The sequence below is a fragment of the Primulina tabacum genome, chromosome 10, assembly GCF_025594145.1.
Source record: "Primulina tabacum isolate GXHZ01 chromosome 10, ASM2559414v2, whole genome shotgun sequence".
In the NCBI taxonomy this organism is placed as follows: domain Eukaryota; kingdom Viridiplantae; phylum Streptophyta; class Magnoliopsida; order Lamiales; family Gesneriaceae; genus Primulina; species Primulina tabacum.
Genome location: NC_134559.1, coordinates 39,636,212 through 39,659,999, shown reverse-complemented (window position 1 = coordinate 39,659,999; position 23,788 = coordinate 39,636,212). Strand labels below are relative to the sequence as shown.

General features: G+C 41.4%; 17 non-coding genes and 4 pseudogenes across 17 annotated transcripts; all 21 read right to left on the bottom strand.

Annotated features, from left to right (window-relative positions):
- Positions 1 to 208: 208 nt before the first annotated feature.
- Positions 209 to 326, bottom strand: LOC142507580 (5S ribosomal RNA). Its single transcript, XR_012805834.1, has one exon. It is a non-coding gene; the product is annotated as a 5S ribosomal RNA (ribosomal RNA).
- A 684-nt stretch (positions 327 to 1,010) lies between these two features.
- LOC142510290 (5S ribosomal RNA) lies at positions 1,011 to 1,129 on the bottom strand. The gene has a single exon (XR_012808413.1). It is a non-coding gene; the product is annotated as a 5S ribosomal RNA (ribosomal RNA).
- A 686-nt stretch (positions 1,130 to 1,815) lies between these two features.
- LOC142512567 (5S ribosomal RNA) lies at positions 1,816 to 1,917 on the bottom strand (annotated as a pseudogene).
- Positions 1,918 to 9,885: 7,968 nt separating this feature from the next.
- LOC142512605 (5S ribosomal RNA) lies at positions 9,886 to 10,005 on the bottom strand (annotated as a pseudogene).
- Positions 10,006 to 10,688: 683 nt separating this feature from the next.
- Positions 10,689 to 10,807, bottom strand: LOC142506635 (5S ribosomal RNA). Its single transcript, XR_012804921.1, has one exon. It is a non-coding gene; the product is annotated as a 5S ribosomal RNA (ribosomal RNA).
- Positions 10,808 to 11,491: 684 nt separating this feature from the next.
- Positions 11,492 to 11,610, bottom strand: LOC142515668 (5S ribosomal RNA). The gene has a single exon (XR_012811501.1). It is a non-coding gene; the product is annotated as a 5S ribosomal RNA (ribosomal RNA).
- A 683-nt stretch (positions 11,611 to 12,293) lies between these two features.
- LOC142507160 (5S ribosomal RNA) lies at positions 12,294 to 12,413 on the bottom strand. The gene has a single exon (XR_012805422.1). It is a non-coding gene; the product is annotated as a 5S ribosomal RNA (ribosomal RNA).
- A 672-nt stretch (positions 12,414 to 13,085) lies between these two features.
- LOC142513434 (5S ribosomal RNA) lies at positions 13,086 to 13,204 on the bottom strand. The gene has a single exon (XR_012809381.1). It is a non-coding gene; the product is annotated as a 5S ribosomal RNA (ribosomal RNA).
- Positions 13,205 to 13,884: 680 nt separating this feature from the next.
- LOC142510370 (5S ribosomal RNA) lies at positions 13,885 to 14,003 on the bottom strand. Its single transcript, XR_012808486.1, has one exon. It is a non-coding gene; the product is annotated as a 5S ribosomal RNA (ribosomal RNA).
- A 647-nt stretch (positions 14,004 to 14,650) lies between these two features.
- LOC142513801 (5S ribosomal RNA) lies at positions 14,651 to 14,769 on the bottom strand. The gene has a single exon (XR_012809728.1). It is a non-coding gene; the product is annotated as a 5S ribosomal RNA (ribosomal RNA).
- A 683-nt stretch (positions 14,770 to 15,452) lies between these two features.
- LOC142507544 (5S ribosomal RNA) lies at positions 15,453 to 15,571 on the bottom strand. The gene has a single exon (XR_012805799.1). It is a non-coding gene; the product is annotated as a 5S ribosomal RNA (ribosomal RNA).
- Positions 15,572 to 16,251: 680 nt separating this feature from the next.
- LOC142507982 (5S ribosomal RNA) lies at positions 16,252 to 16,370 on the bottom strand. The gene has a single exon (XR_012806216.1). It is a non-coding gene; the product is annotated as a 5S ribosomal RNA (ribosomal RNA).
- A 681-nt stretch (positions 16,371 to 17,051) lies between these two features.
- Positions 17,052 to 17,170, bottom strand: LOC142508383 (5S ribosomal RNA). Its single transcript, XR_012806597.1, has one exon. It is a non-coding gene; the product is annotated as a 5S ribosomal RNA (ribosomal RNA).
- Positions 17,171 to 17,851: 681 nt separating this feature from the next.
- LOC142506486 (5S ribosomal RNA) lies at positions 17,852 to 17,970 on the bottom strand. Its single transcript, XR_012804777.1, has one exon. It is a non-coding gene; the product is annotated as a 5S ribosomal RNA (ribosomal RNA).
- A 683-nt stretch (positions 17,971 to 18,653) lies between these two features.
- Positions 18,654 to 18,772, bottom strand: LOC142509461 (5S ribosomal RNA). The gene has a single exon (XR_012807634.1). It is a non-coding gene; the product is annotated as a 5S ribosomal RNA (ribosomal RNA).
- A 683-nt stretch (positions 18,773 to 19,455) lies between these two features.
- On the bottom strand, positions 19,456 to 19,574 carry LOC142516425 (5S ribosomal RNA). Its single transcript, XR_012812220.1, has one exon. It is a non-coding gene; the product is annotated as a 5S ribosomal RNA (ribosomal RNA).
- Positions 19,575 to 20,228: 654 nt separating this feature from the next.
- On the bottom strand, positions 20,229 to 20,347 carry LOC142507710 (5S ribosomal RNA). The gene has a single exon (XR_012805959.1). It is a non-coding gene; the product is annotated as a 5S ribosomal RNA (ribosomal RNA).
- A 729-nt stretch (positions 20,348 to 21,076) lies between these two features.
- LOC142516690 (5S ribosomal RNA) lies at positions 21,077 to 21,195 on the bottom strand. Its single transcript, XR_012812472.1, has one exon. It is a non-coding gene; the product is annotated as a 5S ribosomal RNA (ribosomal RNA).
- Positions 21,196 to 21,882: 687 nt separating this feature from the next.
- Positions 21,883 to 22,002, bottom strand: LOC142507682 (5S ribosomal RNA). The gene has a single exon (XR_012805933.1). It is a non-coding gene; the product is annotated as a 5S ribosomal RNA (ribosomal RNA).
- A 661-nt stretch (positions 22,003 to 22,663) lies between these two features.
- LOC142512344 (5S ribosomal RNA) lies at positions 22,664 to 22,783 on the bottom strand (annotated as a pseudogene).
- Positions 22,784 to 23,439: 656 nt separating this feature from the next.
- On the bottom strand, positions 23,440 to 23,557 carry LOC142512395 (5S ribosomal RNA; annotated as a pseudogene).
- Positions 23,558 to 23,788: the final 231 nt, after the last annotated feature.

Sequence of the window (23,788 nt, the reverse complement as noted above, 5' to 3'; positions counted from 1 at the left end):
TTCGGCTAAAATCTCGTCTGCTCATTGCGGAATAATGAGTCTCGTTCGTTTGCCCGTTTACAATCAAATTAGGCTACAATTTTTTCCAAATCCGACAGTGCCCGAGCTACGTTGATTTCACATGTCTTATCAGGTCCCGATCGAGATTCAGATGATTTGAGCCGAAAATCGTCTGTCAACAAGTAATCAAAAATAGAAAAAACCAAAATGGGCGCAACACGAGGACTTCCTAGGGGTCACCCATACTAGTACTGCTCTCGCCCAAGCACGCTTAACTTCGGAGTTCTGATGGGATCTAGTGCATTAGTGCGGGTATGATCGCACCCGAAATTGAGTGGGATGTTTATTCTTATATCCCTCGAGTACGTGTGGAGCGGGCGGCGATGGACAACACGTGGCAATGCTCTCGCCCAATCAGAACCATGAAGTTAAGCGTTCTGGTGCGATGGCAGTGCTAGGATGGTTGACCTCCCTGGGAAGTCCTCGTGTCGCGACCGTTTACGTAAATTGTGGCTAAAACTGTCGAAATAATAGTTTTTAATGAGTTAACCGTCTCCGGAGTAATCTGCGTCATACCCTTCCGCACAGAACCGTCTCACGACAATAAAAATCGCTAAATTTTCCCAGAAAATAGAAAAAAAAATAAGAAGAAGAAAATAGCGAATGTAAAGCTACTATAATGCCTGGGATATGATAAAATGGAACCGTAATCGAATTTCGGACTTTCTAAGCGGATTTTTTGATGAAACGGAAGCTTAACAGAAGCGGAAAATCGCAAATTAGAGGATCTTAGAGAAGGAATTCGTCTTAAATCTCGTCAGCTCATTGCGGAGTAATGAGTCTCGTTCGTTTGCCCGTTTACAAAAAAATTAGGCTACAATTTTGTCCAAATCCGGCAGTGCCCGAGCTACGTTGATTTCACTTGTTTTATCTGGTCCCGATCGAGATTCAAATGATTTGAACCGAAAATCGTATGTCAACAACTAATCAAAAATAGAAAAACACGAAAAGGGGTGCAACACAAGGACTTCCTAGGGGTTCACCCATCCTAGTACTGCTCTCGCCCAAGCACGCTTAACTTTGGAGTTCTGATGGGATACGGTGCATTATTGCTGGTATGATCGCAACCGACATTGAGTGGTATGTTTATTCTTATATCCCTCGAGTACGTGTGGAGCGGGCGGCGATGGACAAAACGCGGCACTGCTCTAGCCCAATCAGAACCATGAAGTTAAGCATTCTGGCGCGATGGCAGAGCTAGGAAGGGTGACCTCCCCGGGAAGTCCTCGTGTCGCGACCGTTTACGTAAATTATGGCTAAAACAGTCGAAATAATTATTTTTAATTAGTTAACCGTCTCCGGAGTAATCTCCGTCATACCCTTCAGCGCAGAATCGGCTCACGACAACAAAAATCGCTAAATGTTGCCAGAAAATAGAAAAAAAATAAGAAGAAGAAAATAGCGAATGTAAAGCTATTATTATTCCTGGGATACGATAAACTGGAACCGTAATCGAATTTTGAACTTCCTAAGAGGATTTCTCGAGAAACGAAAGCTTAACAGAAGCGGAAAATCGCAAATTAGAGGGTCTTAGAGAAGGAATTCGGCTAAAATCTCGTCAGCTCATTGCGGAATAATGAGTCTCGTTCGTTTGCCCGTTTACAATCAAGTTAGGCTACAATTTTGTCCAAATCCGGCAGTGCCCGAGTTACGTTGATTTCACATGTATTATCTGGTCACGATCGAGATTTAGATGATTTGAGCCGAAAATCGTCTATCAACAAGTAATCATTCAAAAATAGAAAAACACGAAAAGGGGTGCAACACGAGGACTTCCCAGTACTGGTCTCGCCCAAGCACGCTTAACTTCGGAGTTATGATGGGATCCAGTGCATTAGTGCTAGTATGATCGCACCCGAAATTGGGTGAAATGTTTATTCTTATATCCCTCGAGTACGTGTGGAGCGGGCGGAAATGGACAACACGCGGCACACCTCTCGCCCAATCAGAACCATGAAGTTAAGCGTTCTGGCGCGATGGCAGAGCTAGGATGGGTGACCACCCCGGGAAGTCCTCGTGTCGCGACCATTTACGTAAATTATGGATAAAACAGTCAAAATAATTGTTTTTAATGAGTTAACTGTCTCCAGAGTAATCTACATCATACCCTTCCGCACAGAACCGGCTCACGACAACAAAAATCGCTAAATGTTTCGAGAAAATAGAAAAAAAATAAGAATAAGAAAATAGCGAATTTAAAGCTATTATTATGCCTGGGATACGATAAAATGGAACCGGAATAAAATTTGGACTTCCTAAGCGGATTTCTCGCGTAAACGGAAGCTTAACAAAAGCGAAAAATCGCAAATTAGAGGGTCTTAGAAAAGGAATTCGGCTAAAATCTCGCCAGCTCATTGCGGAGTAATGAGTCTCGTTCGTTTGCCCATTTACAATCAAATTAGGCTACAATTTTGTCCAAATCCGGCAGTGCATGAGCTAAGTTGATTTCACATGTCTTATCTGGTTCCGATCGAGGTTCAGATGATTTGAACCGAAAATCGTCTGTCAACAAGTAATCAAAAATAGAAAAACACGAAAAGGGGTGCAACACGAGGACTTCTGTGAGAACCCGGATTTTTCAAAGCAAAGCACCTTAAAAGCTCGGTAAGTAGCTCAAAAAGAAGCCGAGGAAACGTAAACTCTTGAGAATTGAGGGTACGTCACTCGGAAGAGGAAACCCTTACCTCACAAGCTAAAACCCTCAGCTCAAGGAAGCTCCAAAATTCTTGGAAAAGAAACCCCATGCTCATGAGCTCAATCTTTTACCTCAATGAAGCTCATTCTTTCTTGTCCTAAAAGAATAAAAAAAATAGAGCTAGGAGGAGAGCTAAAGCATTGGAAAAATTTAATGTGCAAGAAATTACCCTTGAGTAAACCAAGGAGAAAAGCTAAAGGATTGGAAATATTTATGAACATTGAGTTAACCAAAGAAGGAGCTAAAAGAACTAAAGGTTTGGACAAACTTATTATACAAGTGATGACTATTAAGTTAACCAAGAAAGGGAGCTAAGGGAAGAGCTAAGAGGCTTGGACCAATTTATTGTGCAAGAATGGACTCTTTACTAAACCAAGGTGACCTTTGATGCTTGAGTTAACCTTGACCACATTGATGGCTTGCTTGGGCTCCAATATTTCGGCCATGGGGAGGGGAAAAGTCCATCCTTCACCTATAAATACCACCTCAACATGCTAAAGAAATCACACCCAAAAATCAGCAAGAAAAATCGGCTCATTTCCCTCCAAAACCACCTCTCGGCTGTTGCTTGCAAGAAGAAAGAAGGAGGAGTTGTTCCGGCTTTTCAATTCTGTGATTTGCTATCCACATCGTTGTGAAGATCATCTCCTGGTTCGGTCATCACTTGACCAAAATTCAACAAGTTTCGTTCGCCAAAGTTCTGCACATTTCGAACCGTAACTTCGAGAGTATTGTAAGTGGGTTTTTGATATGTATATTCGTTTGTATTTTTAAATCTTGAATATATAAGTCATGACATGTATGAATGTGTGTCCTCTTTTTTCGAAAACAGCATGATGACCGTCTTTTAAAATTTCGATCGATTATGTGTTTTCTTCTATGCTTCGAAATTCTTTGGTTCCGCTGAATCCGTCTGAAACTCTGATATCTGAAAACTCTGATACGTTCTGTCTTGTAAACTTTGAATTCTGTGTTGCACTGTTACAACTCGATTTGAAATGGGACGAGAATTGTAATTCTGTCTGGCCCCCATTGGTGGGTATAAAACCATGTTCTGTCTCCTCCATTGGTGGGTATAAAACCGTGTTCTGGCCTCACCTCTTAGAGGACTAACATATTGGGGACAATTTGACCATGGAAATGAGATGAGTAACAGTGTTCTGTCTGTTCCGATCTGTTCTGTTCTGAATTTTTCTGATCTGTTTCTGAACTGCTCTGAATCTTCTGATAACCTCTGTCTCATATTTATTTTGTTTCTGTTATGATGAGTTAAAAATGATAAGATTTGAAAGTTTGTTAAAGAAATGTTTTAAAGATTAAGTTCTATATGTATCATAGGAAATCGATCGACCCCCACTTCCTGAGTGTTTCCCAAAACACTCACCCCTTACAAATTTCAGATTAAAATGAAGACCAACTGAATGAGGAAGAACAAGAAGCCTTATGGGGATGGTAGCCGATGAGCAAGATACAAGAAATCAAGACTTTATTTTCCTTTTGTTCAGTTTCCGCATTTGAAACTCTGATGTATTTTTATTCTATTGTCAATGTAAAGACAATGTTTTATTTATGAAAAAGACTGGTTTTTGGCATTTCGATACGAGGCTTAATTATTTTAAAGTAATTGTTAAAACAATGCCGGATGTCACAGGCGCTTCAGACACTTTGCGTGACATTTAAGTGGTATCAGAGCCGCCAGGTTCATAATCCTGCTGGGATTTTGACAGACAAAATTTGAAGAAGTCAAATTTTGGCAAAAGCCTAGTACATTCTGAAACAAACTCTCAATCTTTCCAAAATTCTTTGAGAAATTCGAAATCTATTTCCTTCAATCATTCTGAAATTTCTAGTATAGAAAGTTCCACGAAATCTTTGTTTCAATCAAAATTTTTTACCTTTCTATCCTTTACTTTGATACCATTATGAAATTTTACCTCAATTTATGGTCTTGTACTCGTGCTCAAGCCGCACTTCGCATGCGTAAACATTACTTGAGGAAAACAAGATAAACAAGAACTCACAAAGATTAAGAATCTGCTTCAAACTGATATACATAATCTCAACCATCACCTTGATCGAGCAAAGAGCCAGCTCGCCCTAACACTACACGTGGAATGACTAGTTTCCCTTAATTGAAAGTTGATAGTAAGGATTGAAACTTAGAAAAACCTTGCTAACCGTTCTCGTCATCAACATGAAGACCTTTCTAGCAAGCAAGAACGTTACATCGCCAAGCTTCATGGTGCAATGGATAGACTGCGCACCTTGTCGTGGAAAATGTGGAAGAAGAAGAAGAAGCACCTATGGATGTAGTGGAAAAAGAACAGTAATGTTGAGAGATGATAAAGTAGGATAGACTGGTATTATGGTTAAATGATATGAAAGAAAAAAGTGTAACATTTCTTTGAGAATGTACATAGATAAGTTGAAATATATTTTGGGAACATACCTATCAAAGATAATTTGACTTATATTTTAGGGAATACAAATACTCTGATATAAGTTGACTTACATTTGGGAATTCTTCCGACTTAAGATGAAATGTTTGATTCGCGGATAATAAATTATTTATGAAAATATGAGATAAGAATTATATAAGTTTTGATATTCAGATGTAAAAGTTGATTTTTATGTCAATAATTAACGGTATGGACATTTAAATTTGGGCTATTAAGCGATAAATTTAAATATGTAAGATTTTGGAATATTTAATAAAGTTAAGAAACAATAACTTAAGTTAAGAAATTAAGGTCATTACCTTAGGTAAATAAAGAGAGTTATGAGATATTGGTGGACATCAAGGGAAGTGTAGCATGCATAATAGGTTATGACTCTTCTTATAGTAAAAAGAAAAATAGGGGAAAGATTTGTAGAGAAAGACATCCAACGAAGCTTGTTTGTATTAAAGCATGTTAGGCTCATAGTTTTGATTAAAGACAGATTTAGTAAAAGAAGAATTGTTTGAGGAATTAATTTCTTCCGTACAATGTTGAAAGAAATTTTAACTAGGTTATTGGGACTTAAGTCAATAGGCTGATAAGGAGTTATGTTCTAAGATTATATATTGATTTTATGTTTGGAGATAGTAATCGTGATAATTTAGAACACAATAAGTATGGATACGCATATATTCAGTGCCGATTTTAATTAGTGTACTATGGTAAATTTCAACGTCATTCTGAGAATTGGTTGGTTGGACAAGAATCATGCAGTGTTAGATGGTCGAGGTAAGAATTCCAAACTCCAATCCAAGAATAAATCGTATTTTATGGCAAGGATAAGGAACAAAAATCCTTCCTTTCTGCTTCTCAAACTTAGAAAGCCATGGAGTATGGCTAAGAAGTCTAACTAGCGATAATGAGAGAAGAAAAAGAAGGAATTGAGCTCAAGATATAAAAATATTCCCGTGGTACGAGAGTTCTGGAAGCGTTACTTTGAATTATCTCAGATCGTGAAAGAATTCGAAAGTAACTTTATAGCTCGTGCTGCACCAATATCTAAAGAACCCTAGCAAATGGCTTCAGTTGAACTCAAGGAGATAAAAGTTCGATTCCAAGATTTGTTAGACAAAAACAAATCAGACCAAGTGCCTCTTCTTGGGGAGATTCAATCTTATTGGTACAGAAGAATGGTGAAAGTACAAGATAGTGTGTCATTCGACAAAGTACTATATGAGATCAAGAACAAATGTCATCTTTTAAGAATAGATGACCTTTTCTATCAGTTAAAAGGAGCTAAGATCTTTTCGAAGCTCTATCTAAGATCAGACTATCACAATTGAAGGCCAAGGCAGAGAATATTCCTAAAACAGCCTTAAAAAGAAAAGGGTATGGACACTATGAGTTCATGATAATACCTTTTGGCATGACCAATGCTCCAGCAACATTCATAGAACTCATGAACAGAGTGTTCAAGAAAATTCCTCGGCAAGTTTGTGGTAGCATTTATTGAAGACATTCTTGTATATTCAACAAGTGAGAAAGACCGCAAGGAAGATCTTCGTCTTGCTCCACCGATTCTCAGAGAAAAATAACTAAATACTAAATTTAAGAAATGTGAATTTTGATTAAAAAATGTCACATTCTTCGGTCATATAATATCTGAAATGGGCATATCAGTGGATCACCAATAAGGTGGAGGTAATCATAGACTGGCCTTGATCGAATACTGGAATAGAAATTTGAAGTTTTCGGGATTATTTGGCTATTAAGAAAATGTGTTGAAGGATTTTCTTCCGCTCACCAAGCTCACTCAGAAGAACTCTAAATTCAATTAGAGTGAAGAATGTGAGAAGAGTTTTTAGATCTTGAAAAAGAAACTCGTTTCTACGCTAGTATTAGTACTTCCTGAAGAAGGCAAGAATTTCACAATTTACAATGATGCATCAAAAGAGGATTGTGATGTGTTCTCATTCAAGAGGGCAATTAATTGCCTATGCATCGATGAAATTAAAACCATGTGAGCAAAATTATCCAACACATGATAGTGAATTAGCCACAATTATATTTGAGCCAAAGATCTAGAGAATCAATTTCTTTAGTGTCAAATGTGTGAAATTTATCAATCATCAAAGCCTCAAATACTATTCACACAAAAGGAATTAAACATGAGACAAAGACGGTGGATCGAACTATTGAAGATATTTTAGGGCGTGTGCCATGGATCTCGGACTCCAATAAACACCCCCCTTTGATTGAATTTGCCGATAACAATAATTATCATGGAAGTATTGAAATCAGAGAGAAAGCAATCATGGTACTTGAATTGTTGATAAAGTAGCTATTATCAAGGAAAAACGCAAGGCAGCTCATGATCGACAAAAGAGCTGGGCTTATTTAAAGTGAAGACCGTTGGAGTTTGAAAATGGTGTGAAAGCTTATGTTAAAGTTTCCCCAATGAAAGGAGTGGTTCGATTCAGCAATTCTAGAAAGATAACTCCAAGATATGTCGGACCCTTCGAAATACTGAGAAAAATGGGAAACCTAGCTTATCAGCGGGCTTTACCACCAGGCATGTCAAGGATTTACAACGTCTTCCATGTCTCACAGCTAAGGAAGTATGTCTCATATCCAAGTAGCATTCTTGAAATTGAACCGCTACTAATCAAAGGAAATGTGAACGAGGAAATGAAATATGAAGAAGTCCTTATTCAAGTAACACCAAATACCAAGTGCTGAGATGCCGAACAATTCCATATGTCAAGATACAATGGTCGAATCATATGGAACGAGAAGCAACTTGGGAATTTGAAGAACGTATGCGCACTCGGCACCCTCACTTTTTAAAGATTTATCTAACTCAAGTTTCGAGGACGAAACTTCCAATAAGGAGGGTGGGATGTGAGAACCCGGATTTTTCAAAGCAAAGCACCTCAAAAAGCTCGAAAAGTAGCTCAAAAAGAAGCTGAGGCAATGCAAAACCTTGAGAATTGAGGGTACGCCACTCGGAAGAGGAAACCCTTACCTCACAAGCTAAAACCCTCAGCTCAAGGAAGCTCCAAGATTCTTGGAAAAGAAACCCCATGCTCATGAGCTCAATCTTTTAGCTCAATGAAGCTCATTCTTTCTTGTCCTAAAAGAATAAAAAAAATAGAGCTAGGAGGAGAGCTAAAGCATTGGAAAATTTTAATGTGCAAGAAATTACCCTTGAGTAAACCAAGGAGAAGAGCTAAAGGATTGGACATATTTATGACCATTGAGTTAACCAAATAAGGAGCTAAAAGAACTAAAGGTTTGGAAAAACTTATTATACAAGTGATGACTATTGAGTTAACCAAGAAAGGGAGCTAAGGGAAGAGCTAAGAGGCTTGGACCAATTTATTGTGCAAGAATGGACTCTTTAGTAAACCAAGGTGACCTTTGATGCTTGAGTTAACCTTGACCACATTGATGGCTTGCTTGGGCTCCAATATTTCGGTCATGGGGATGGGAAAAGACCATACTTCACCTATAAATACCACCTCAACATGCTAAAGAAATCACACCCAAAATCAGCAAGAAAAATTGGCTCCTTTCCCTCCAAAACCACCTCTCGGCTGTCGCTTGCAAGAAGAAAGAAGGAGGAGTTGTTCCGGCTTTTCAATGCTGTGATTTGCTATCCACATCGTTGTGAAGATCATCTCCTGGTTCGGTCATCACTTGGCCGAAATTCAACAAGTTTCGTTCGCCAAAGTTCTGCACATTTCGAACCGTAACTTCGAGAGTACTGTAAGTGGGTTTTTGATATGTATATTCGTTTGTATTTTTAAATCTTTAATATATAAGTTATGACATGCATGAATGTGTCCTCTTTTTTTGAAAACAGCATGATGACCGTCTTTTAAAATTTCGATCGATTATGTGTTTTCCTCTATGCTTCGAAATTCGTTGGTTTCCGCTGAATCCGTCTGAAACTCTGATATCTGAAAACTCTGATAAGTTCTGTCTGGTAAACTTTGAATTCTGTGTTGCACTATTACAACTCGATTTGAAATGGGACGAGAATTGTAATTCTGTCTGGCCCCCATTGGTGGGTATAAAACCATGTTCTGTCTGGCCCCCATCGGTGGGTATAAAACCGTGTTCTGGCCTCAACCCTTAGAGGACTAACATATTGGGGACAATTTGACCATGGAAATGAGATGAGTAACAGTGTTCTGTCTGTTCCGATCTGTTCTGTTCAGAATTGTTCTGATCTGTTTCTGAACTGCTCTGAATCTTCTGATAACCTCTGTCTCATATTTATTTCGTTTCTGTTATGATGAGTTAAAAGTGATAAGATTTGATAGTTTGTTAAAGAAATGTTTTAAAGATTAAGTTCTATATGTATCATTGGAAATCGATCGACCCCCACTTGCTGAGTGTTTCCCAAAACACTCACCCCTTACAAATTTCAGATTAAAATGAAGAGTAACTGAATGAGGAGGAACAAGAAGCCTTCTGGGGATGGTTGCCGATGAGCAAGATACAAGAAATCAAGACTTTATTTTCCTTTTGTTCAGTTTTCGCATTTGCAACTCTGATTATTCTTATTCTATTGTCAATGTAAAGACAATGTTTTATTTATGAAAAAGACTGGTTTTAGTCATTTCGATACGAGGCGTAATTGTTTAAAACTAATTGTTAAAACAATGCCGGATGTCACATGCTCTTCGAACACGGGGCGTGACAACTTCCCGGGGGTGACCCATCCTAGTACTGCTCTCGCCCAAGCACGCTTAACTTCGGACTTCTGATAGGATCCGGTGCATTAGTGCTGGTATGATCGCACCCGACATTGAGTGGATGTTTATTCTTATATCCCTCGAGTACGTGTGGAGCGCGCGGCGATGGACAACACGCGGCACTGCTCTCGCCCAATAAGAACCATGAAGTTAAGAGTTCTGGCGCGATGGCAGAGCTAGGATGGGTGACCTCCCCGAGAAGTCCTCGTGTCGCGACGGTTTACGTAAATTATGGCTAAACAGTCGAAATAATTGTTTTTAATGAGTTAACCGTCTCCGGAGTAATCTGCGTCATACCATTTCGCACAGAACTGGCTCAGGACAACAAAAATCGCTAAATGTTTCCAGAAAATAGAAAAAAAAATAAGAATAAGGAAAATAGCGAATGTAAAGATATTATTATGCCTGGGATACGATAAAATGGATCCGAAATCGAATTTCGGACTTCCTAAGGGGATTTCTCGAGGAAACATAAGCTTAACAGAAGCGGAAAATCGTAAATTAGTGGGTCTTAAAGAAGGAATTCGGCTAAAATCTCGCCAGCTCATTGCGGAGTAATGAGTCTCGTTCGTTTGCCCGTTTACAATCAAATTAAGCTAAAATTTTGTCCAAATCCGGCAGTGCCCGAGCTACGTTGATTTCACATGTCTTATCTGGTCCCAATCGAGATTCAGATGATTTGAGCCGAAAATTATCTGTCAACAAGTAATCAAAAATCGAAAAACACAAAAAGGGGTGCAACATGAGGACTTCCCAAGGGGTTACCCATCCTAGTACTGTTCTCGCCCAAGCACGCTTAACTTCAGAGTTCTGATGGGATCCGGTGCATTAGTGCTGGTATGATCGCGCCAGACATTGAGTGGGATGTTTATTCTTATATACCTCGAGTACGTGTGGCGCGGGCGGAGATGGACAACACGCGGCACTTCTCTCGCCCAATCAGAACCATGAAGTTAAGCGTTCTGGCGCAATGGCAGAGCTAGGATGGGTGACTTCCCCGGGAAGTCCTCGTGTCGCGACGGTTTACGTAAATTATGGCTAAAACTGTCAAAATAATTGTTTTTAATGAGTTAACGGTCTCCGGAGTAATCTGCGTCATACCCTTTCGCACAGAACTGGCTCACGACAACAAAAATCGCTAAAGGTTTCCAGAAAATAGAAAAAAAAATAAGAATAAGAAAATAGCGAATGTAAAGCTATTATTATGCCTGGGATACGATAAAATGGAACCGGAATCGAATTTCAAACTACCTAAGCGGATTTCTCGAGGAAACGGAAGCTTAACAGAAGCGAAAAATCGCAAATTAGAGGGTTTTAGAGAAGGAATTCGGTTAAAATCTCGTTAGCTCATTGCGGAGTAATGAGTCTCGTTCGTTTGCCTGTTTACAATCAAATTAGGCTACAATTTTGTCCAAATCCGGCAGTGCCCGAGCTACTTTGATTTCGCATGTCTTATCTGGTCTCGATCGAGATTCAGATGATTTGAGCCAAAAATCGTCTGTCAACAAGTAATCAAAAATAAAAAAACACGAAAAGGGGCGCAACACGAGGACTTCCCAGGGGGTCACCCATCCTAGTACTGCTCTCGCCCAAGCAAGCTTAACTTCGGAGTTCTGATGGGATCTAGTGCATTAGTGCGGGTATGATCGCACCCGAAATTGAGTGGGATGTTTATTCTTATATCCCTCGAGTACGTGTGTAGCGGGCGGCGATGGACAACACGCGGCACTGCTCTCGCCCAATCAGAACCATGAAGTTAAGCGTTCTGGAGCGATGGCAGAGCTAGGATGGGTGACCTCCCTGGGAAGTCCTCGTGTCGCGACCGTTTACTTAAATTATGGATAAAACAGTCGAAATAATTGTTTTTAATGAGTTAACCGTCTCCGGAGTAATCTGCGTCATACCCTTCCGCAGAGAACCGACTCACGACAACAAAACTCGCTAAATGTTTCTAGAAAATAGAAAAAAAATAATAAGAAGAAAATAACGAATGTAAAGCTATTATTATGCCTGGGATACGATAAAATGGAACCAGAATCGAATTTCGGACATCCTAAACGGATTTCTCGAGGAAACGGAAGCTTAACAGAAGCGGAAAATCCCAAATTAGAGCGTCTTAGAGAAGAAATTCGGCTAAAATCTCGCCAGCTCAGTGCGGAGAATGAGTCACGTTCGTTTGCCCGTTTACAATCAAATTAGGCTACAATTTTTTCCAAATCTGGCTGTGCCCCGAGCTACGTTGATTTCACATGTCTTATCTAGTCCCGATCGAGATTCAGATGATTTGAGCCAAAAATCGTCTATCAACAAGTAATCAAAAATAGAAAAACACGAAAAGGGGTGCAACACGAGGACTTCCCAGGGGGTCCACCCATCCTAGTACTGCTCTCGCCCAAGAACGCTTAACTTCGGAGTTCTGATTGGATCCGGTGAATTAGTGCTGGTATGATCGCACCCGACATTGAGTGGGAATGTTTATTCTTATATCCCTCGAGTACGTGTGGAGTGGGCGGCGATGGACAACACGTGGCACTGCTCCCGCCCAATCAGAACCATGAAATTAAGCGTTCTGGCGCAATGGCAGAGCTAGGATCGGTGACCTCCCTGGGCAGTCCTCGTGTCCCGACCGTTTACGTAAATTATGGCTAAACAGTCGAAATAATTTTTTTTAATGAGTTAACCGTCTTCGGAGTAATCAGCGTCATACCCTTTCGCACAGAACTGGCTCACGACAACAAAAATCGCTAAATGTTTCCAGAAAATAGAAAAAAATAATAATAAGAAAATAGCGAATGTAAAGCTATTATTATCCCTGGGATACGATAAAATGGAACCGAAATCAAATTTCGGACTTCCTAAGCTGATTTCTCGAGGAAACGGAAGCTTAACAGAAGCGGAAAATCGCAAATTAGAGAAGGAATTCAGCTAAAATCTCGTCAGCTCATTGCGGAGTAATGAATCTCGTTCGTTTGCCTGTTTACAATCAAATATGGCTACAATTTTGTCCAAATCCGACAGCGCCCGAGCTACGTTCATTTCACATGTCTTATCTAGTCCCGATCGAGATTCAGATGATTTGAGCCGAAAATCATCTGTCAACAAGTAATCAAAAATAGAAAAACACGAAAAGGGGTGCAACACGAGGACTTCTCAGGGGATCACCCATCCTAGTACTGCTCTCGCCCTAGCACGCTTAACTTCGGAATTCTGATGGGATCCGGTGCATTAGTGCTGGTATGATCGCACCCGACATTGAGTGGAATGTTTATTCTTATATCCATCGAGTACGTGTGGAGCGGGCGGCGATGGACAACACGTGGCACTGCTCTCGACCAATCAGAACCATGAAGTTAATCAGTCTGGCGCGATGCCAGAGCTAGGATGGGTGACCTCCCTGGGAAGTCCTCGTGTCGCGACCGTTTATGTAAATTATGGATAAAACAGTCGAAATAATATTTTTTAATGAGTTAACCGTCTCCGGAGTAATCTGCGTTATACCCTTCCGCACAGAGTCGGCTCACGACAACAAAAATCGCTAAATGTTTCCAGAAAATAGAAAAAAAATAAGAAAAAGAAAATAGCAAACGTAAAGCTATTATTATGCCTGAGATACGATAAAATGGAACCGGAATTGAATTTCGGACTTAGAGAAGGAATTTGGCTAAAAGGAAACGTAACAGAAGCGGAAAATCGCAAATTAGAGGGTCTTAGAGAAGGAATTTGGCTAAAATCTCGCCAGCTCATTGCGTAATAATGAGTCTCGTTCGTTTGCCTGTTTAAAATCAAATTTGGCTACAATTTTGTCCAAATTCGGCAGTGCCCGAGCTACGTTGATTTCACATGTCATATCTGGTACCGATCGAGATTCAGATGATTTGAGCCCAAAATTGTCTATCAACAAGTAATCAAAAATAGAAAAACACGAAAAGGGGTGCAACACGAGGACTTCCCAGGGGGTCACTCATCCTAGTACTGTTCTCGTCCAAGAACGCTTAACTTCGTAGTTCTGATGGGATCCGGTGCATTGGTGCTTGTATGATCGCACCCGACATTGAGTGGTATGTTTATTCTTATATCTCTCGAGTACGTGTGGATGCGGGCGGCGACGGACAACACGCGACACTGCTCTCGCCCAATTATAACCATGAAGTTAAGCGTTCTGGCGTGATGGCAGAGCTAGGATGGGTGACCTCCCTGGGAAGTCCTCGTGTCGCGACCGTTTATGTAAATTATGAGTTAACCGTCTCCGGAGTAATCTGCGTCATATCCTTTCGCACAGAACTGGCTCACGACAACAAAAATCGCTAAATGTTTCCAGAAAATAGAAAAAAAAATAGTAATAAGAAAATAGCGAATGTAAAGCTATTATTATGCTTGGGATACGATAAAATGGAACCGCAATCGAATTTGGGACTTCCTAAGCGGATTTCTCGAGGAAACGGAAACTTAACAGAAGCGGAAAATAGCAAATTTGAGGGTCTTAGAAAAGGAATTCGGCTAAAATCTCGCCAGCCCATTGCGGAGTCTCGTTCGTTTGCCCGTTTAGAATAAAATTAAGCTACAATTTTGTCCAAATCCCGCAGTGTCCGAGCTACGTTGATTTCACATGTCTTATCTGGTCTTGATCGAGATTCAGATGATTTGAGCCGAAAATCATTTGTCAACAAGTAATCAAAAATATAAAAAAACGAAAAGGGGTGCAACACGAGGACTTCTCAGGGGATCACCCGTCCTAGTACTGCTCTCGCCCAAGCACGCTTAACTTCGGAGTTCTGATGGGATCCGGTGCATTGGTGCTGGTATGATCGCACCCGACATTGAGTGGGATGTTTATTCTTAAATTCATCGAGTACCTGTGGAGCAGGCGGCGATGGACAACACGCGGCACGGCTCTCGACCAATCAAAACCATGAAGTTAAGCGTTCTGGCGCGATGGCAGAGTTAGGATGGGTGACCTCCCTGGGAAGTCCTCGTGTCGCGACCGTTTACGTAAATTTTAACTAAAACAGTCGAAATAATATATTTTAATGAGTTAACCGTCTCCGGAGTAATCTGCGTCATACCCTTCCGCACAGAACCGGCTCACGACAACAAAAATCGTTAAATGTTCACAGAAAATAGAAAAAAAATTAGAAGAAGAAAATAGCGAATGTAAAGCTATTATTATGCTTGGAATACGATAAAATGGAACCTGAATCGAATTTCGGACTTCCTAAGCGGATTTCTCGAAGAAACGGAAGCTTAACAGAAGAGGAAAATCGCAAATTAGAAGGTCTTAGAGAAAAAATTCGGCTAAAATCTCATCAGCTCATTGCGGAATAATGAGTCTCGTTCGTTTGCCAGTTTACAATCAAATTATGGTACAATTTTGTCCAAATCCGGCAGTGCCTGAGCTACGTTGATTTAACATGTCTTATCTGGTCCAAATCGAGATTCAGATGATTTGAGCCGAAAATCGTCTGTCAACAAGTAATCAAAAATAGAAAAACACGAAGAGGGGCGCAACACAAGGACTTCCCAGGGGGTCAGCCATCCTAGTACTGCTCTCGCCCAAGCACGCTTAACTTCTGAGTTCTGATTGAATCCGGTGCATTAGTGCTGGTATGATCGCACCCGACATTGATTAGGATGTTTATTCTTATATCTCTCGAGTACGTGTGAAGCGGGCGGAGATGTACAACACGCGGCACTGTTCTCGCCCTATCAGAACCATGAAGTTAAGCGTTCTGGCACGATGGCAGAGCTAGGATGGGTGTCCTCCCTGGGAAGTCCTCGTGTCACGAGCATGTACGTAAATTATGGCTAAAACAGTTGAAATAATACTTTTAATGAGTTAACCAACTCTGGAGTAATCTGCGTCATACCCTTCGGCACAGAACAGGCTCACGACAACAAAAATCGCTAAATGTTCCCAGAAAATAGAAAAAAAATAAGAAGGAGAAAATAGCGAATGTAAAGCTAATATTATGCCTGGGATACGATAAAATGGAACCGGAATCAAATTTCAAAATTTCTAAGCGGATTTCTCGAGGAAACGAAAGCTTAAAAGAAGCGGAAAATCGCAAATTAGAGGGTCTTAGAGAAGGAATTCGGCTAAAATCTCTTTAGCTCATTGCGGAGTAATAAGTCTCGTTCGTTTGCCCGTTTACAATCAAATTAGACTACAATTTTGTCCAAATCCGGCAGTGCCCGAGCTACGTTTATTTCACATGTCTTATCTTATCCCGATCGAGATTCAGATGATTTGAGCCGAAAATCGTTTGTCAACAAGTAATAAAAAATAGAAAAACACGAAAAGGGGCAACACGAGTACTTCCCAGGGGGTCACCCATCCTAGTACTGCTCTCGCCTAAGAACGCTTAACTTCGGAGATCTGATGGGATCCGGTGCATTAGTGCGGGTATAATCGCACCCGACATTGAGTGGGATGTTTATTCTTATATCCCTCGAGTACGTGTGGCTCGGGCGGCAATGGACAACACGCGGCACTGCTCTTGCCCAATCAAAACCATGAAGTTAAGCGTTCTGGCACGATGGCAGAGCTAGGATGCGTGACCTCCCTGAGAAGTCCTCGTGTCGCGACCGTTTGCGTAAATTATGGCTAAAACAGTCGAAATAATTGTTTTAAATGAGTTAACAGTCTCCGGAATAATCCGCGTTATACCCTTCCGCACAGAACCAGCTCACGACAACAAAATCGCTAAATGTTCTAAGAAAATAGAAAAAAATAAGAATAAGAAAATAGCGAATGTAAAGCTATTATTATCCCTGGGATACGATAAAATGGAACCGAAATCGAATTTCGGACTTCCAAAGCGGATTTCTCGAGGAAACGGAAGCTTAACAGAAGCGGAAAATCGCAAATTAGATGGTCTTAGAGAAGGAATTTGGCTAAAATCTTGTCAGCTCATTGCGGAGTAATGAGTCTCGTTCGTTTGCCCGTTTACAATCAAATAAGGCTACAATTTAGTCCAAATCCGGCAGTGCCCGAGCTACGTTGATTTCACATGTCTTATCTGGTCCCGATCGAGATTCAGTTGATTTGAGCCGAAAATCTTCTGTCAACAAGTAATAAAAAATTGAAAAACACGAAAAGGGGTGCAACACGAGGACTTCCCAGGGGGTCACCCATCCTAGTACTGCTCTCGCCCAACCACGCTTAACTTCAGATGTCTGATGGGATCCGGTGCATTAGTTTTGGTTTGATCGCACCCGACATTGAGTGGGATGTTCATTCTTATATCCCTCGAGTACATGTGGAGCGGGCGGCGATGGACAACTCGCGGCACTGCTCTCGCCCAATCATAACCATGAAGTTAAGCGTTCTGGCACGATGGCAGAGCTAGGATGCGTGACCTCCCTTAGAAGCCCTCGTGTCGCGACCATTTACGTAAATTATGGCTAAAACAGTCGAAATAATTGTTTTTAATGAGTTAACCGTCTCCGGAGTAATCTGCGTTATACCCTTCCGCACAGAGCAGCTCACGACAACAAAAATCGCTAAATGTTCTAAGAAAATAGAAAAAAATAAGAATAAGAAAATAGCGAATGGAAAGCTATTATTATCCCTGGGATACGATAAAATGGAACCGAAATCGAATTTCGGACTTCCAAAGCGGATTTCTCGAGGAAACGGAAGCTTAGCAGAAGCGGAAAATCGCAAATTAGATGGTCTTAGAGAAGGAATTTGGCTAAAATCTCGTCAGCTCATTGCGGAGTAATGAGTCTCGTTCGTTTGCCCGTTTACAATCAAATAAGGCTACAATTTAGTCCAAATCCGGCAGTGCCCGAGCTACGTTGATTTCACATGTCTTATCTGGTCCCGATCGAGATTCAGTTGATTTGAGCCGAAAATCTTCTGTCAACAAGTAATAAAAAATTGAAAAACACGAAAAGGGGTGCAACACGAGGACTTCCCAGGGGGTCACCCATCCTAGTACTGCTCTCGCCCAACCACGCTTAACTTCAGATGTCTGATGGGATCCGGTGCATTAGTGTTGGTTTGATCGCACCCGACATTGAGTGGGATGTTCATTCTTATATCCCTCGAGTACATGTGGAGCGGGCGGCGATGGACAACTCGCGGCACTGCTCTCGCCCAATCATAACCATGAAGTTAAGCGTTCTGGCACGATGGCAGAGCTAAGATGGGTGACCTCCCTGGGAAGTCCTCGTGTCGCGACCGTTTACGTAAATTATGGCTAAAAGAGTCGAAATAATTGTTTTTAATGAGTTAACCGTCTCCGGAGTAATCTGCGTCATACCCTTCCGCACGGAACCGGCTCATGACAACAAAAATTGCTAAATGTTCTAAGAAAATAGAAAAAAATAAGAATAAGAAAATAGCGAATGTAAAGCTATTATTATCCCTGGGATACGATAAAATGGAACCGAAATCGAATTTCGGACTTCCAAAGCTGATTTCTCGAGGAAACAGAAGCTTAACAGAAGCGGAAAATCGCAAATTAGAGGGTCTTAAAGAAGGGATTCTGCTAAAATCTTGCCAGCTCATTGCGGAGTAATGAGTCTCGTTCGTTTGCCTTTTTACAATCAAATTAGGCTAAAATTTTGTCCAAATCCGGCAGTGCCCGAGCTACGTTGATTTAACATCTCTTATCCGGTCCCGATCGAGATTCAGATGATTTGATCCGAAAATCGTTTGTCAACAAGTAATCAAAAATAGAAAAACACGAAAAGGAGTGGCAACACAAGGACTTCCCAGGGGGTCACCCATCCTAGTACTGGTCTCGCCCAAGCACGCTTAACTTTGGAGTTCTGATGGGATCCGGTGAATTAATGCTTGTATGATCGCACCCGACATTGAGTGGGATGTTTATTTTTATATACCTCGAGTACGTGTGGCGCGGGCGGCAATGGACAACACGCGGCACTGCTCTCGCCCAATCAGAACCACGATGTTAAGCGTTCTAGCGCGATGGCAAAGCTAGGATGGGTGACCTCCCTAGGAAGTCCTCGTGTCGCGACCGTTTACGTAAATTATAGCTAAAACAGTCGAAATAATTGTTTTTAATGATTTAACCGTCTCTGGAGTAATCTGCATCATACCCTTCCGCACAGAACCGGCTCGCGAAAATAAAAATCGCTAAATGTTCCCAGAAAATAGAAATAAAATAAGAAGAAGAAAATAGCGAATGTAAAGATGTTATTATGCTTAGGATACAATAAAATTAAGCCAGAATCGAATTTCGGACTTTCCAAGCGGATTTCTCAAGGAAACAGAAATTTAACAGAATCGAAAAATCGCAAATTAGAGGGTCTTAGAGAAGGAATTCAGCTAAAATCTCGCCAGCTCATTGCGGAGTAATGAGTCTCGTTCGTTTGCCCGTTTACAATCAAATTAGGCTACAATTTTGTCCAAATCCTGCAGTTCTCGAGCTATGTTGATTTCACATGTCTTATCTTGTCCTGATCGAGATTCAGATGTTCTTAGCCGAAAATCATCCGTCAACAATTAATCAAAAATAGAAAAACACGAAAAGGCATGCAACACGAGGACTTCCCAGGGGGTCACCCATCCTAGTACTGGTCTCGCCCAAGCACGCTTAACTTCGGATTTCTGATGGGATCCGGTGCATTAGTGCTGGTATGATCACAACAAACATTGAGTGGGATGTTTATTCTTATATCCCTGAAGTACGTGTGGCGCGGGCGGCGATGGACTACACGCGGCACTTCTCTCGCCCAATCAGAATCACTAAGTTAAGCGTTCTAGCGTGATGGCAGACCTAGGATGGGTGACCTCCTTGGGAAGTCCTCGTGCCGCGACCGTTTACGTAAATTATAGCTTAAACAGTCGAAATAATTGTTTTTAATGAGTTAACCGTCTCTAGAGTAATCTGCGTCATACCCTTCCGCACAGAACCGGCTCACGTTTACAAAAATCGCTAAATATTCCCAGAAAATAGAAAAAATAATAAGAAGAAGAAAATAGCGAATGTAAAGCTATTATTATGCCTGGGATACGATAAAATGGAACCGGAATCGAATTTCGGACTTCCTAAGCGAATTTCTCGAGGAAACGGAAGCTTAATAAGAGCGGAAAATCGCAAATTAGAGGGTCCTTAGAAAAGGAATTCGGCAAAAATCTCGCCAGCTAATTGCCGAGTAATGAGTCTCGTTCGTTTGCCCGTTTACAATCAAATTAGGCTACAATTTTGTCCAAATCCGGCAGTGCCCGAGCTTCATTGATTCAGATGATTTGAGCCGAAAATCGTCTGTCAACAAGTAATCAAAAATAGAAAAACACGAAAAGGGGTGCAACACGAGAACTTCCCAGGGGGTCACCCATCCTAGTACAGGTCTCGCCCAAACACGCTTAACTTCGGAGTTCTGATGGGATCCATTGAATTAGTGCTGGTATGATCGTACCCGACATTGAGTGGGATGTTTATTCTTATATCCCTCGAGTACGTGTGGAGCGGGCGGCTATGGACAAGACGCGGCACTGCTCTCGCACAATCGGAACCATGATGTTAAGCGTTCTGGCACGATGGCAGAGCGAGGATGGGTGACCTCCCTGGGACATCCTCGTGTCGCAACCGTTTACGTAAATTATAGCTAAAAGAGTCGAAAAAATGGTTTTTATTAAGTTAACCATCTCCGGAGTAATCTACGTCATACCCTTCCGCACAAAACCGGCTCACGACAACAAAATCGCTAAATGTTCCCAAAAAATAGAAAAAAATAAGAAGAAGAAAATAGCGAATGTAAAACTATTATTATGCCAGGAATACGATAAAATGTAACTGGAATCGAATTTCGGACTTCCTAAACGGATTTCTCGAGGAAACGGAAGCTTAACAAAAGCGGAAAATTGCAAATTAGAGGGTCTTAGAGAATGAATTCGGCTAAAATATCACCAGCTCATTGCAGAGTAATGAGTAGAGAAGGAATTCGGCTAAAATCTCACCAGCTCATTGCAGAGTAATGAGTCTCGTTCGTTTGTCCGTTTACAATCAAATTAGGCTACAATTTTGTCCAAATCCGGCAGTGCCCGAGCTACTTTGATTTCACATGTCTTATCTGATCCGATCGAGATTTTGAAGATTTGAGCCAAAATCGTCCGTTACTAATTAATCAAAAATAGAAAAACACGAAAAGGGGTGCAACACGAGGATTTCCCCGGGCGTCACCCATCCTAATACTGCCCTCGCCCAAGCACGCTTAGCTTCGGAGTTCTGATGGGATCCGATGCATTAGTGCTGGTATGATCGCACCCGACATTGAGTAGGATGTTTATTCTTATATATCCCTCGAGTACGTGTGGAGCGGATGATGATGGACAACACGCGGCACTGCTTTCGCCCAATCAGAACCATGAAGTTAAGCTTTCTGGCGCGATGGCAGAGCTAGGATGGGTGACCTCCCTAAGAAGTCCTCGTGTCGCGACCGTTTACGTAAATTATGGCTAAAACAATCGAAAAAATTGTTTTTAATGAGTTAACCATCTCCGGAGTAATCTGCGTCATACCATTCCGCACAGAACCGGCTCACGTTTACAAAAATCGCTAAATATTCCCAGAAAATTGAAAAAAAAATAATAAGAAGAAAATAGCGAATGTAAAGCTATTATTATGCCTCGGATACGATAAAATGGAACCGGAATCGAATTTCGGACTTCCTAAGGGGATTTCTAGAGGAAACGGAAAGCTTAACAGAAGCGGAAAATCGCAAATTAGTGGGTCTTAAAGAAGGAATTCGGCTAAAATCTCGCCAGCTCATTGCGGAGTAATGAGTCTCGTTCGTTTGCCCGTTTACAATCAAATTAAGATAAAATTTTGTCCAAATCCGGCAGTGCACGAACTACGTTGATTTCACATGTCTTATCTGGTCCCGATCGAGATTCAGATGATTTGAGCCCAAAATCGTCTGTCAACAAGTAATCATAAATAGAAAAACACGAAAAGGGGTGCAACACGAGGACTTCCAAGGGGGTCACCCATCCTAGTACTGCTCTTGCCCAAGCCATGCTTAACTTCGGAGTTCTGATGGGATCCGGTGCATTAGTACTGGTATGATCGCACCCGAAAATTGAGTGGGATGTTTATTCTTATATCCTTCGAGAACGTGTGGAGCGGCGGAGATGGAGAAAACGCGGCACTGCTCTCCGCCTAATCAGAACCATGAAGTTAAGCGTTCTGGCGCGATGGCAGAGCTAGGATGGGTGACCTCCCTGGGAAGTCCTCGTGTCGCGACCGTTTAGTTAAATTATGGATAAAACAATCGAAATAATTGTTTTTAATGAGTTAAACCGTCTCCGGAGTAATCTTCGTCATACCCTTCCCCACAGAACCCTCAAGACAACAAAAATCGCTAAATGTTCCCAGTAAATAGAAAAATTTTAAGTAGAAAAAAATTGCGAATGTAAAGCTATTATTATGCTGGGATACGATAAATGGAACCGGAATCGAATTTAGAACTTCCTCTCAAGGAAACAGAAGCGGAAAATCGCAAATTAGAGGGTCTTAGAGAAGGAATTCGTCTAATACTCGCCACCTCGTTGCGGAGTATTGAGTCTCGTTCGTTTGCCCGTTTACAATCAAATTAGGCTACAATTTTTCCAAATCGCGGCAGTGCCCGAGCGACGTTGATTTCACATGTCTTATCTGGTCCCCAATCGAGATTCAGATGATTTGAAGCCGAAAATCGTCTGTCAACAAGTAATCATAAATAGAAAAACACGAAAAGGGGTGAAACACGAGGACTTCCAAGGGGGGTCACCCATCCTAGTACCTGCTCTTGCCCAAGCATGCTTAACTTCGGAGTTCTGATGGGATCGGTGCATTAGTACTGGTATGATCGCACCCGAAATTGAGTGGGATGTTTATTCTTATATCCTTCGAGAACGTGTGGAGCGGCGGAGATGGAGAAAACGCGGCACTGCTCTCGCCTAATCAGAACCATGAAGTTAAGCGTTCTGGCGCGATGGCAGAGCTAGGATGGGTGACCTCCCTGGGAAGTCCTCGTGTCGCGACCGTTTAATTAAATTATGGATAAAACAATCGAAATAATTGTTTTTAATGAGTTAACCGTCTCCGGAATAATCTTCGTCATACCCTTCCCCACAGAACCCTCAAGACAACAAAAATCGCTAAATGTTCCCAGTAAATAGAAAAATTTTAAGTAGAAAAAAATTGCGAATGTAAAGCTATTATTATGCCTGGGATACGATAAAATGGAACCGGAATCGAATTTAGAACTTCCTCTCAAGGAAACAGAAGCGGAAAATCGCAAATTAGAGGGTCTTAGAGAAGGAATTCGTCTAATACTCGCCACTCGTTGCGGAGTATTGAGTCTCGTTCGTTTGCCCGTTTACAATCAAATTAGGCTACAATTTTTCCAAATCCGGCAGTGCCCGAGCGACGTTGATTTCACATGTCTTATCTGGTCCCAATCGAGATTCAGATGATTTGAGCCGAAAATCGTCTGTCAACAAGTAATCAAAAATAGAAAAACACGAAAAGAGGTGCAACACGAGGACTTCCCAGGGTGTCGCCCATCCTAGTACTGGTCTCGCCAAAGCACGCTTAACTTTGGAGTTCTGATGGGATCCGTGCAATACTGCTGGTATGTTCGCATCCGACATTGTGTGAGATGTTTATTCTTATATCCCTCGAGTACGTGTGGCGCGGGCGGCGATGGACAACACGCGGCACTGCTTTCGCCCAATCAGAACCATGAATTTAGCGTTCTGACGCGATGACAGAGCTAGGATGGGTGACCTCCCTGGAAGTCCTTGTGTCGCGATCGTTTACATAATTATAGCTAAAACTCGAAATAATTATTTTTAATGACTTAAAACGCTCCGGAGT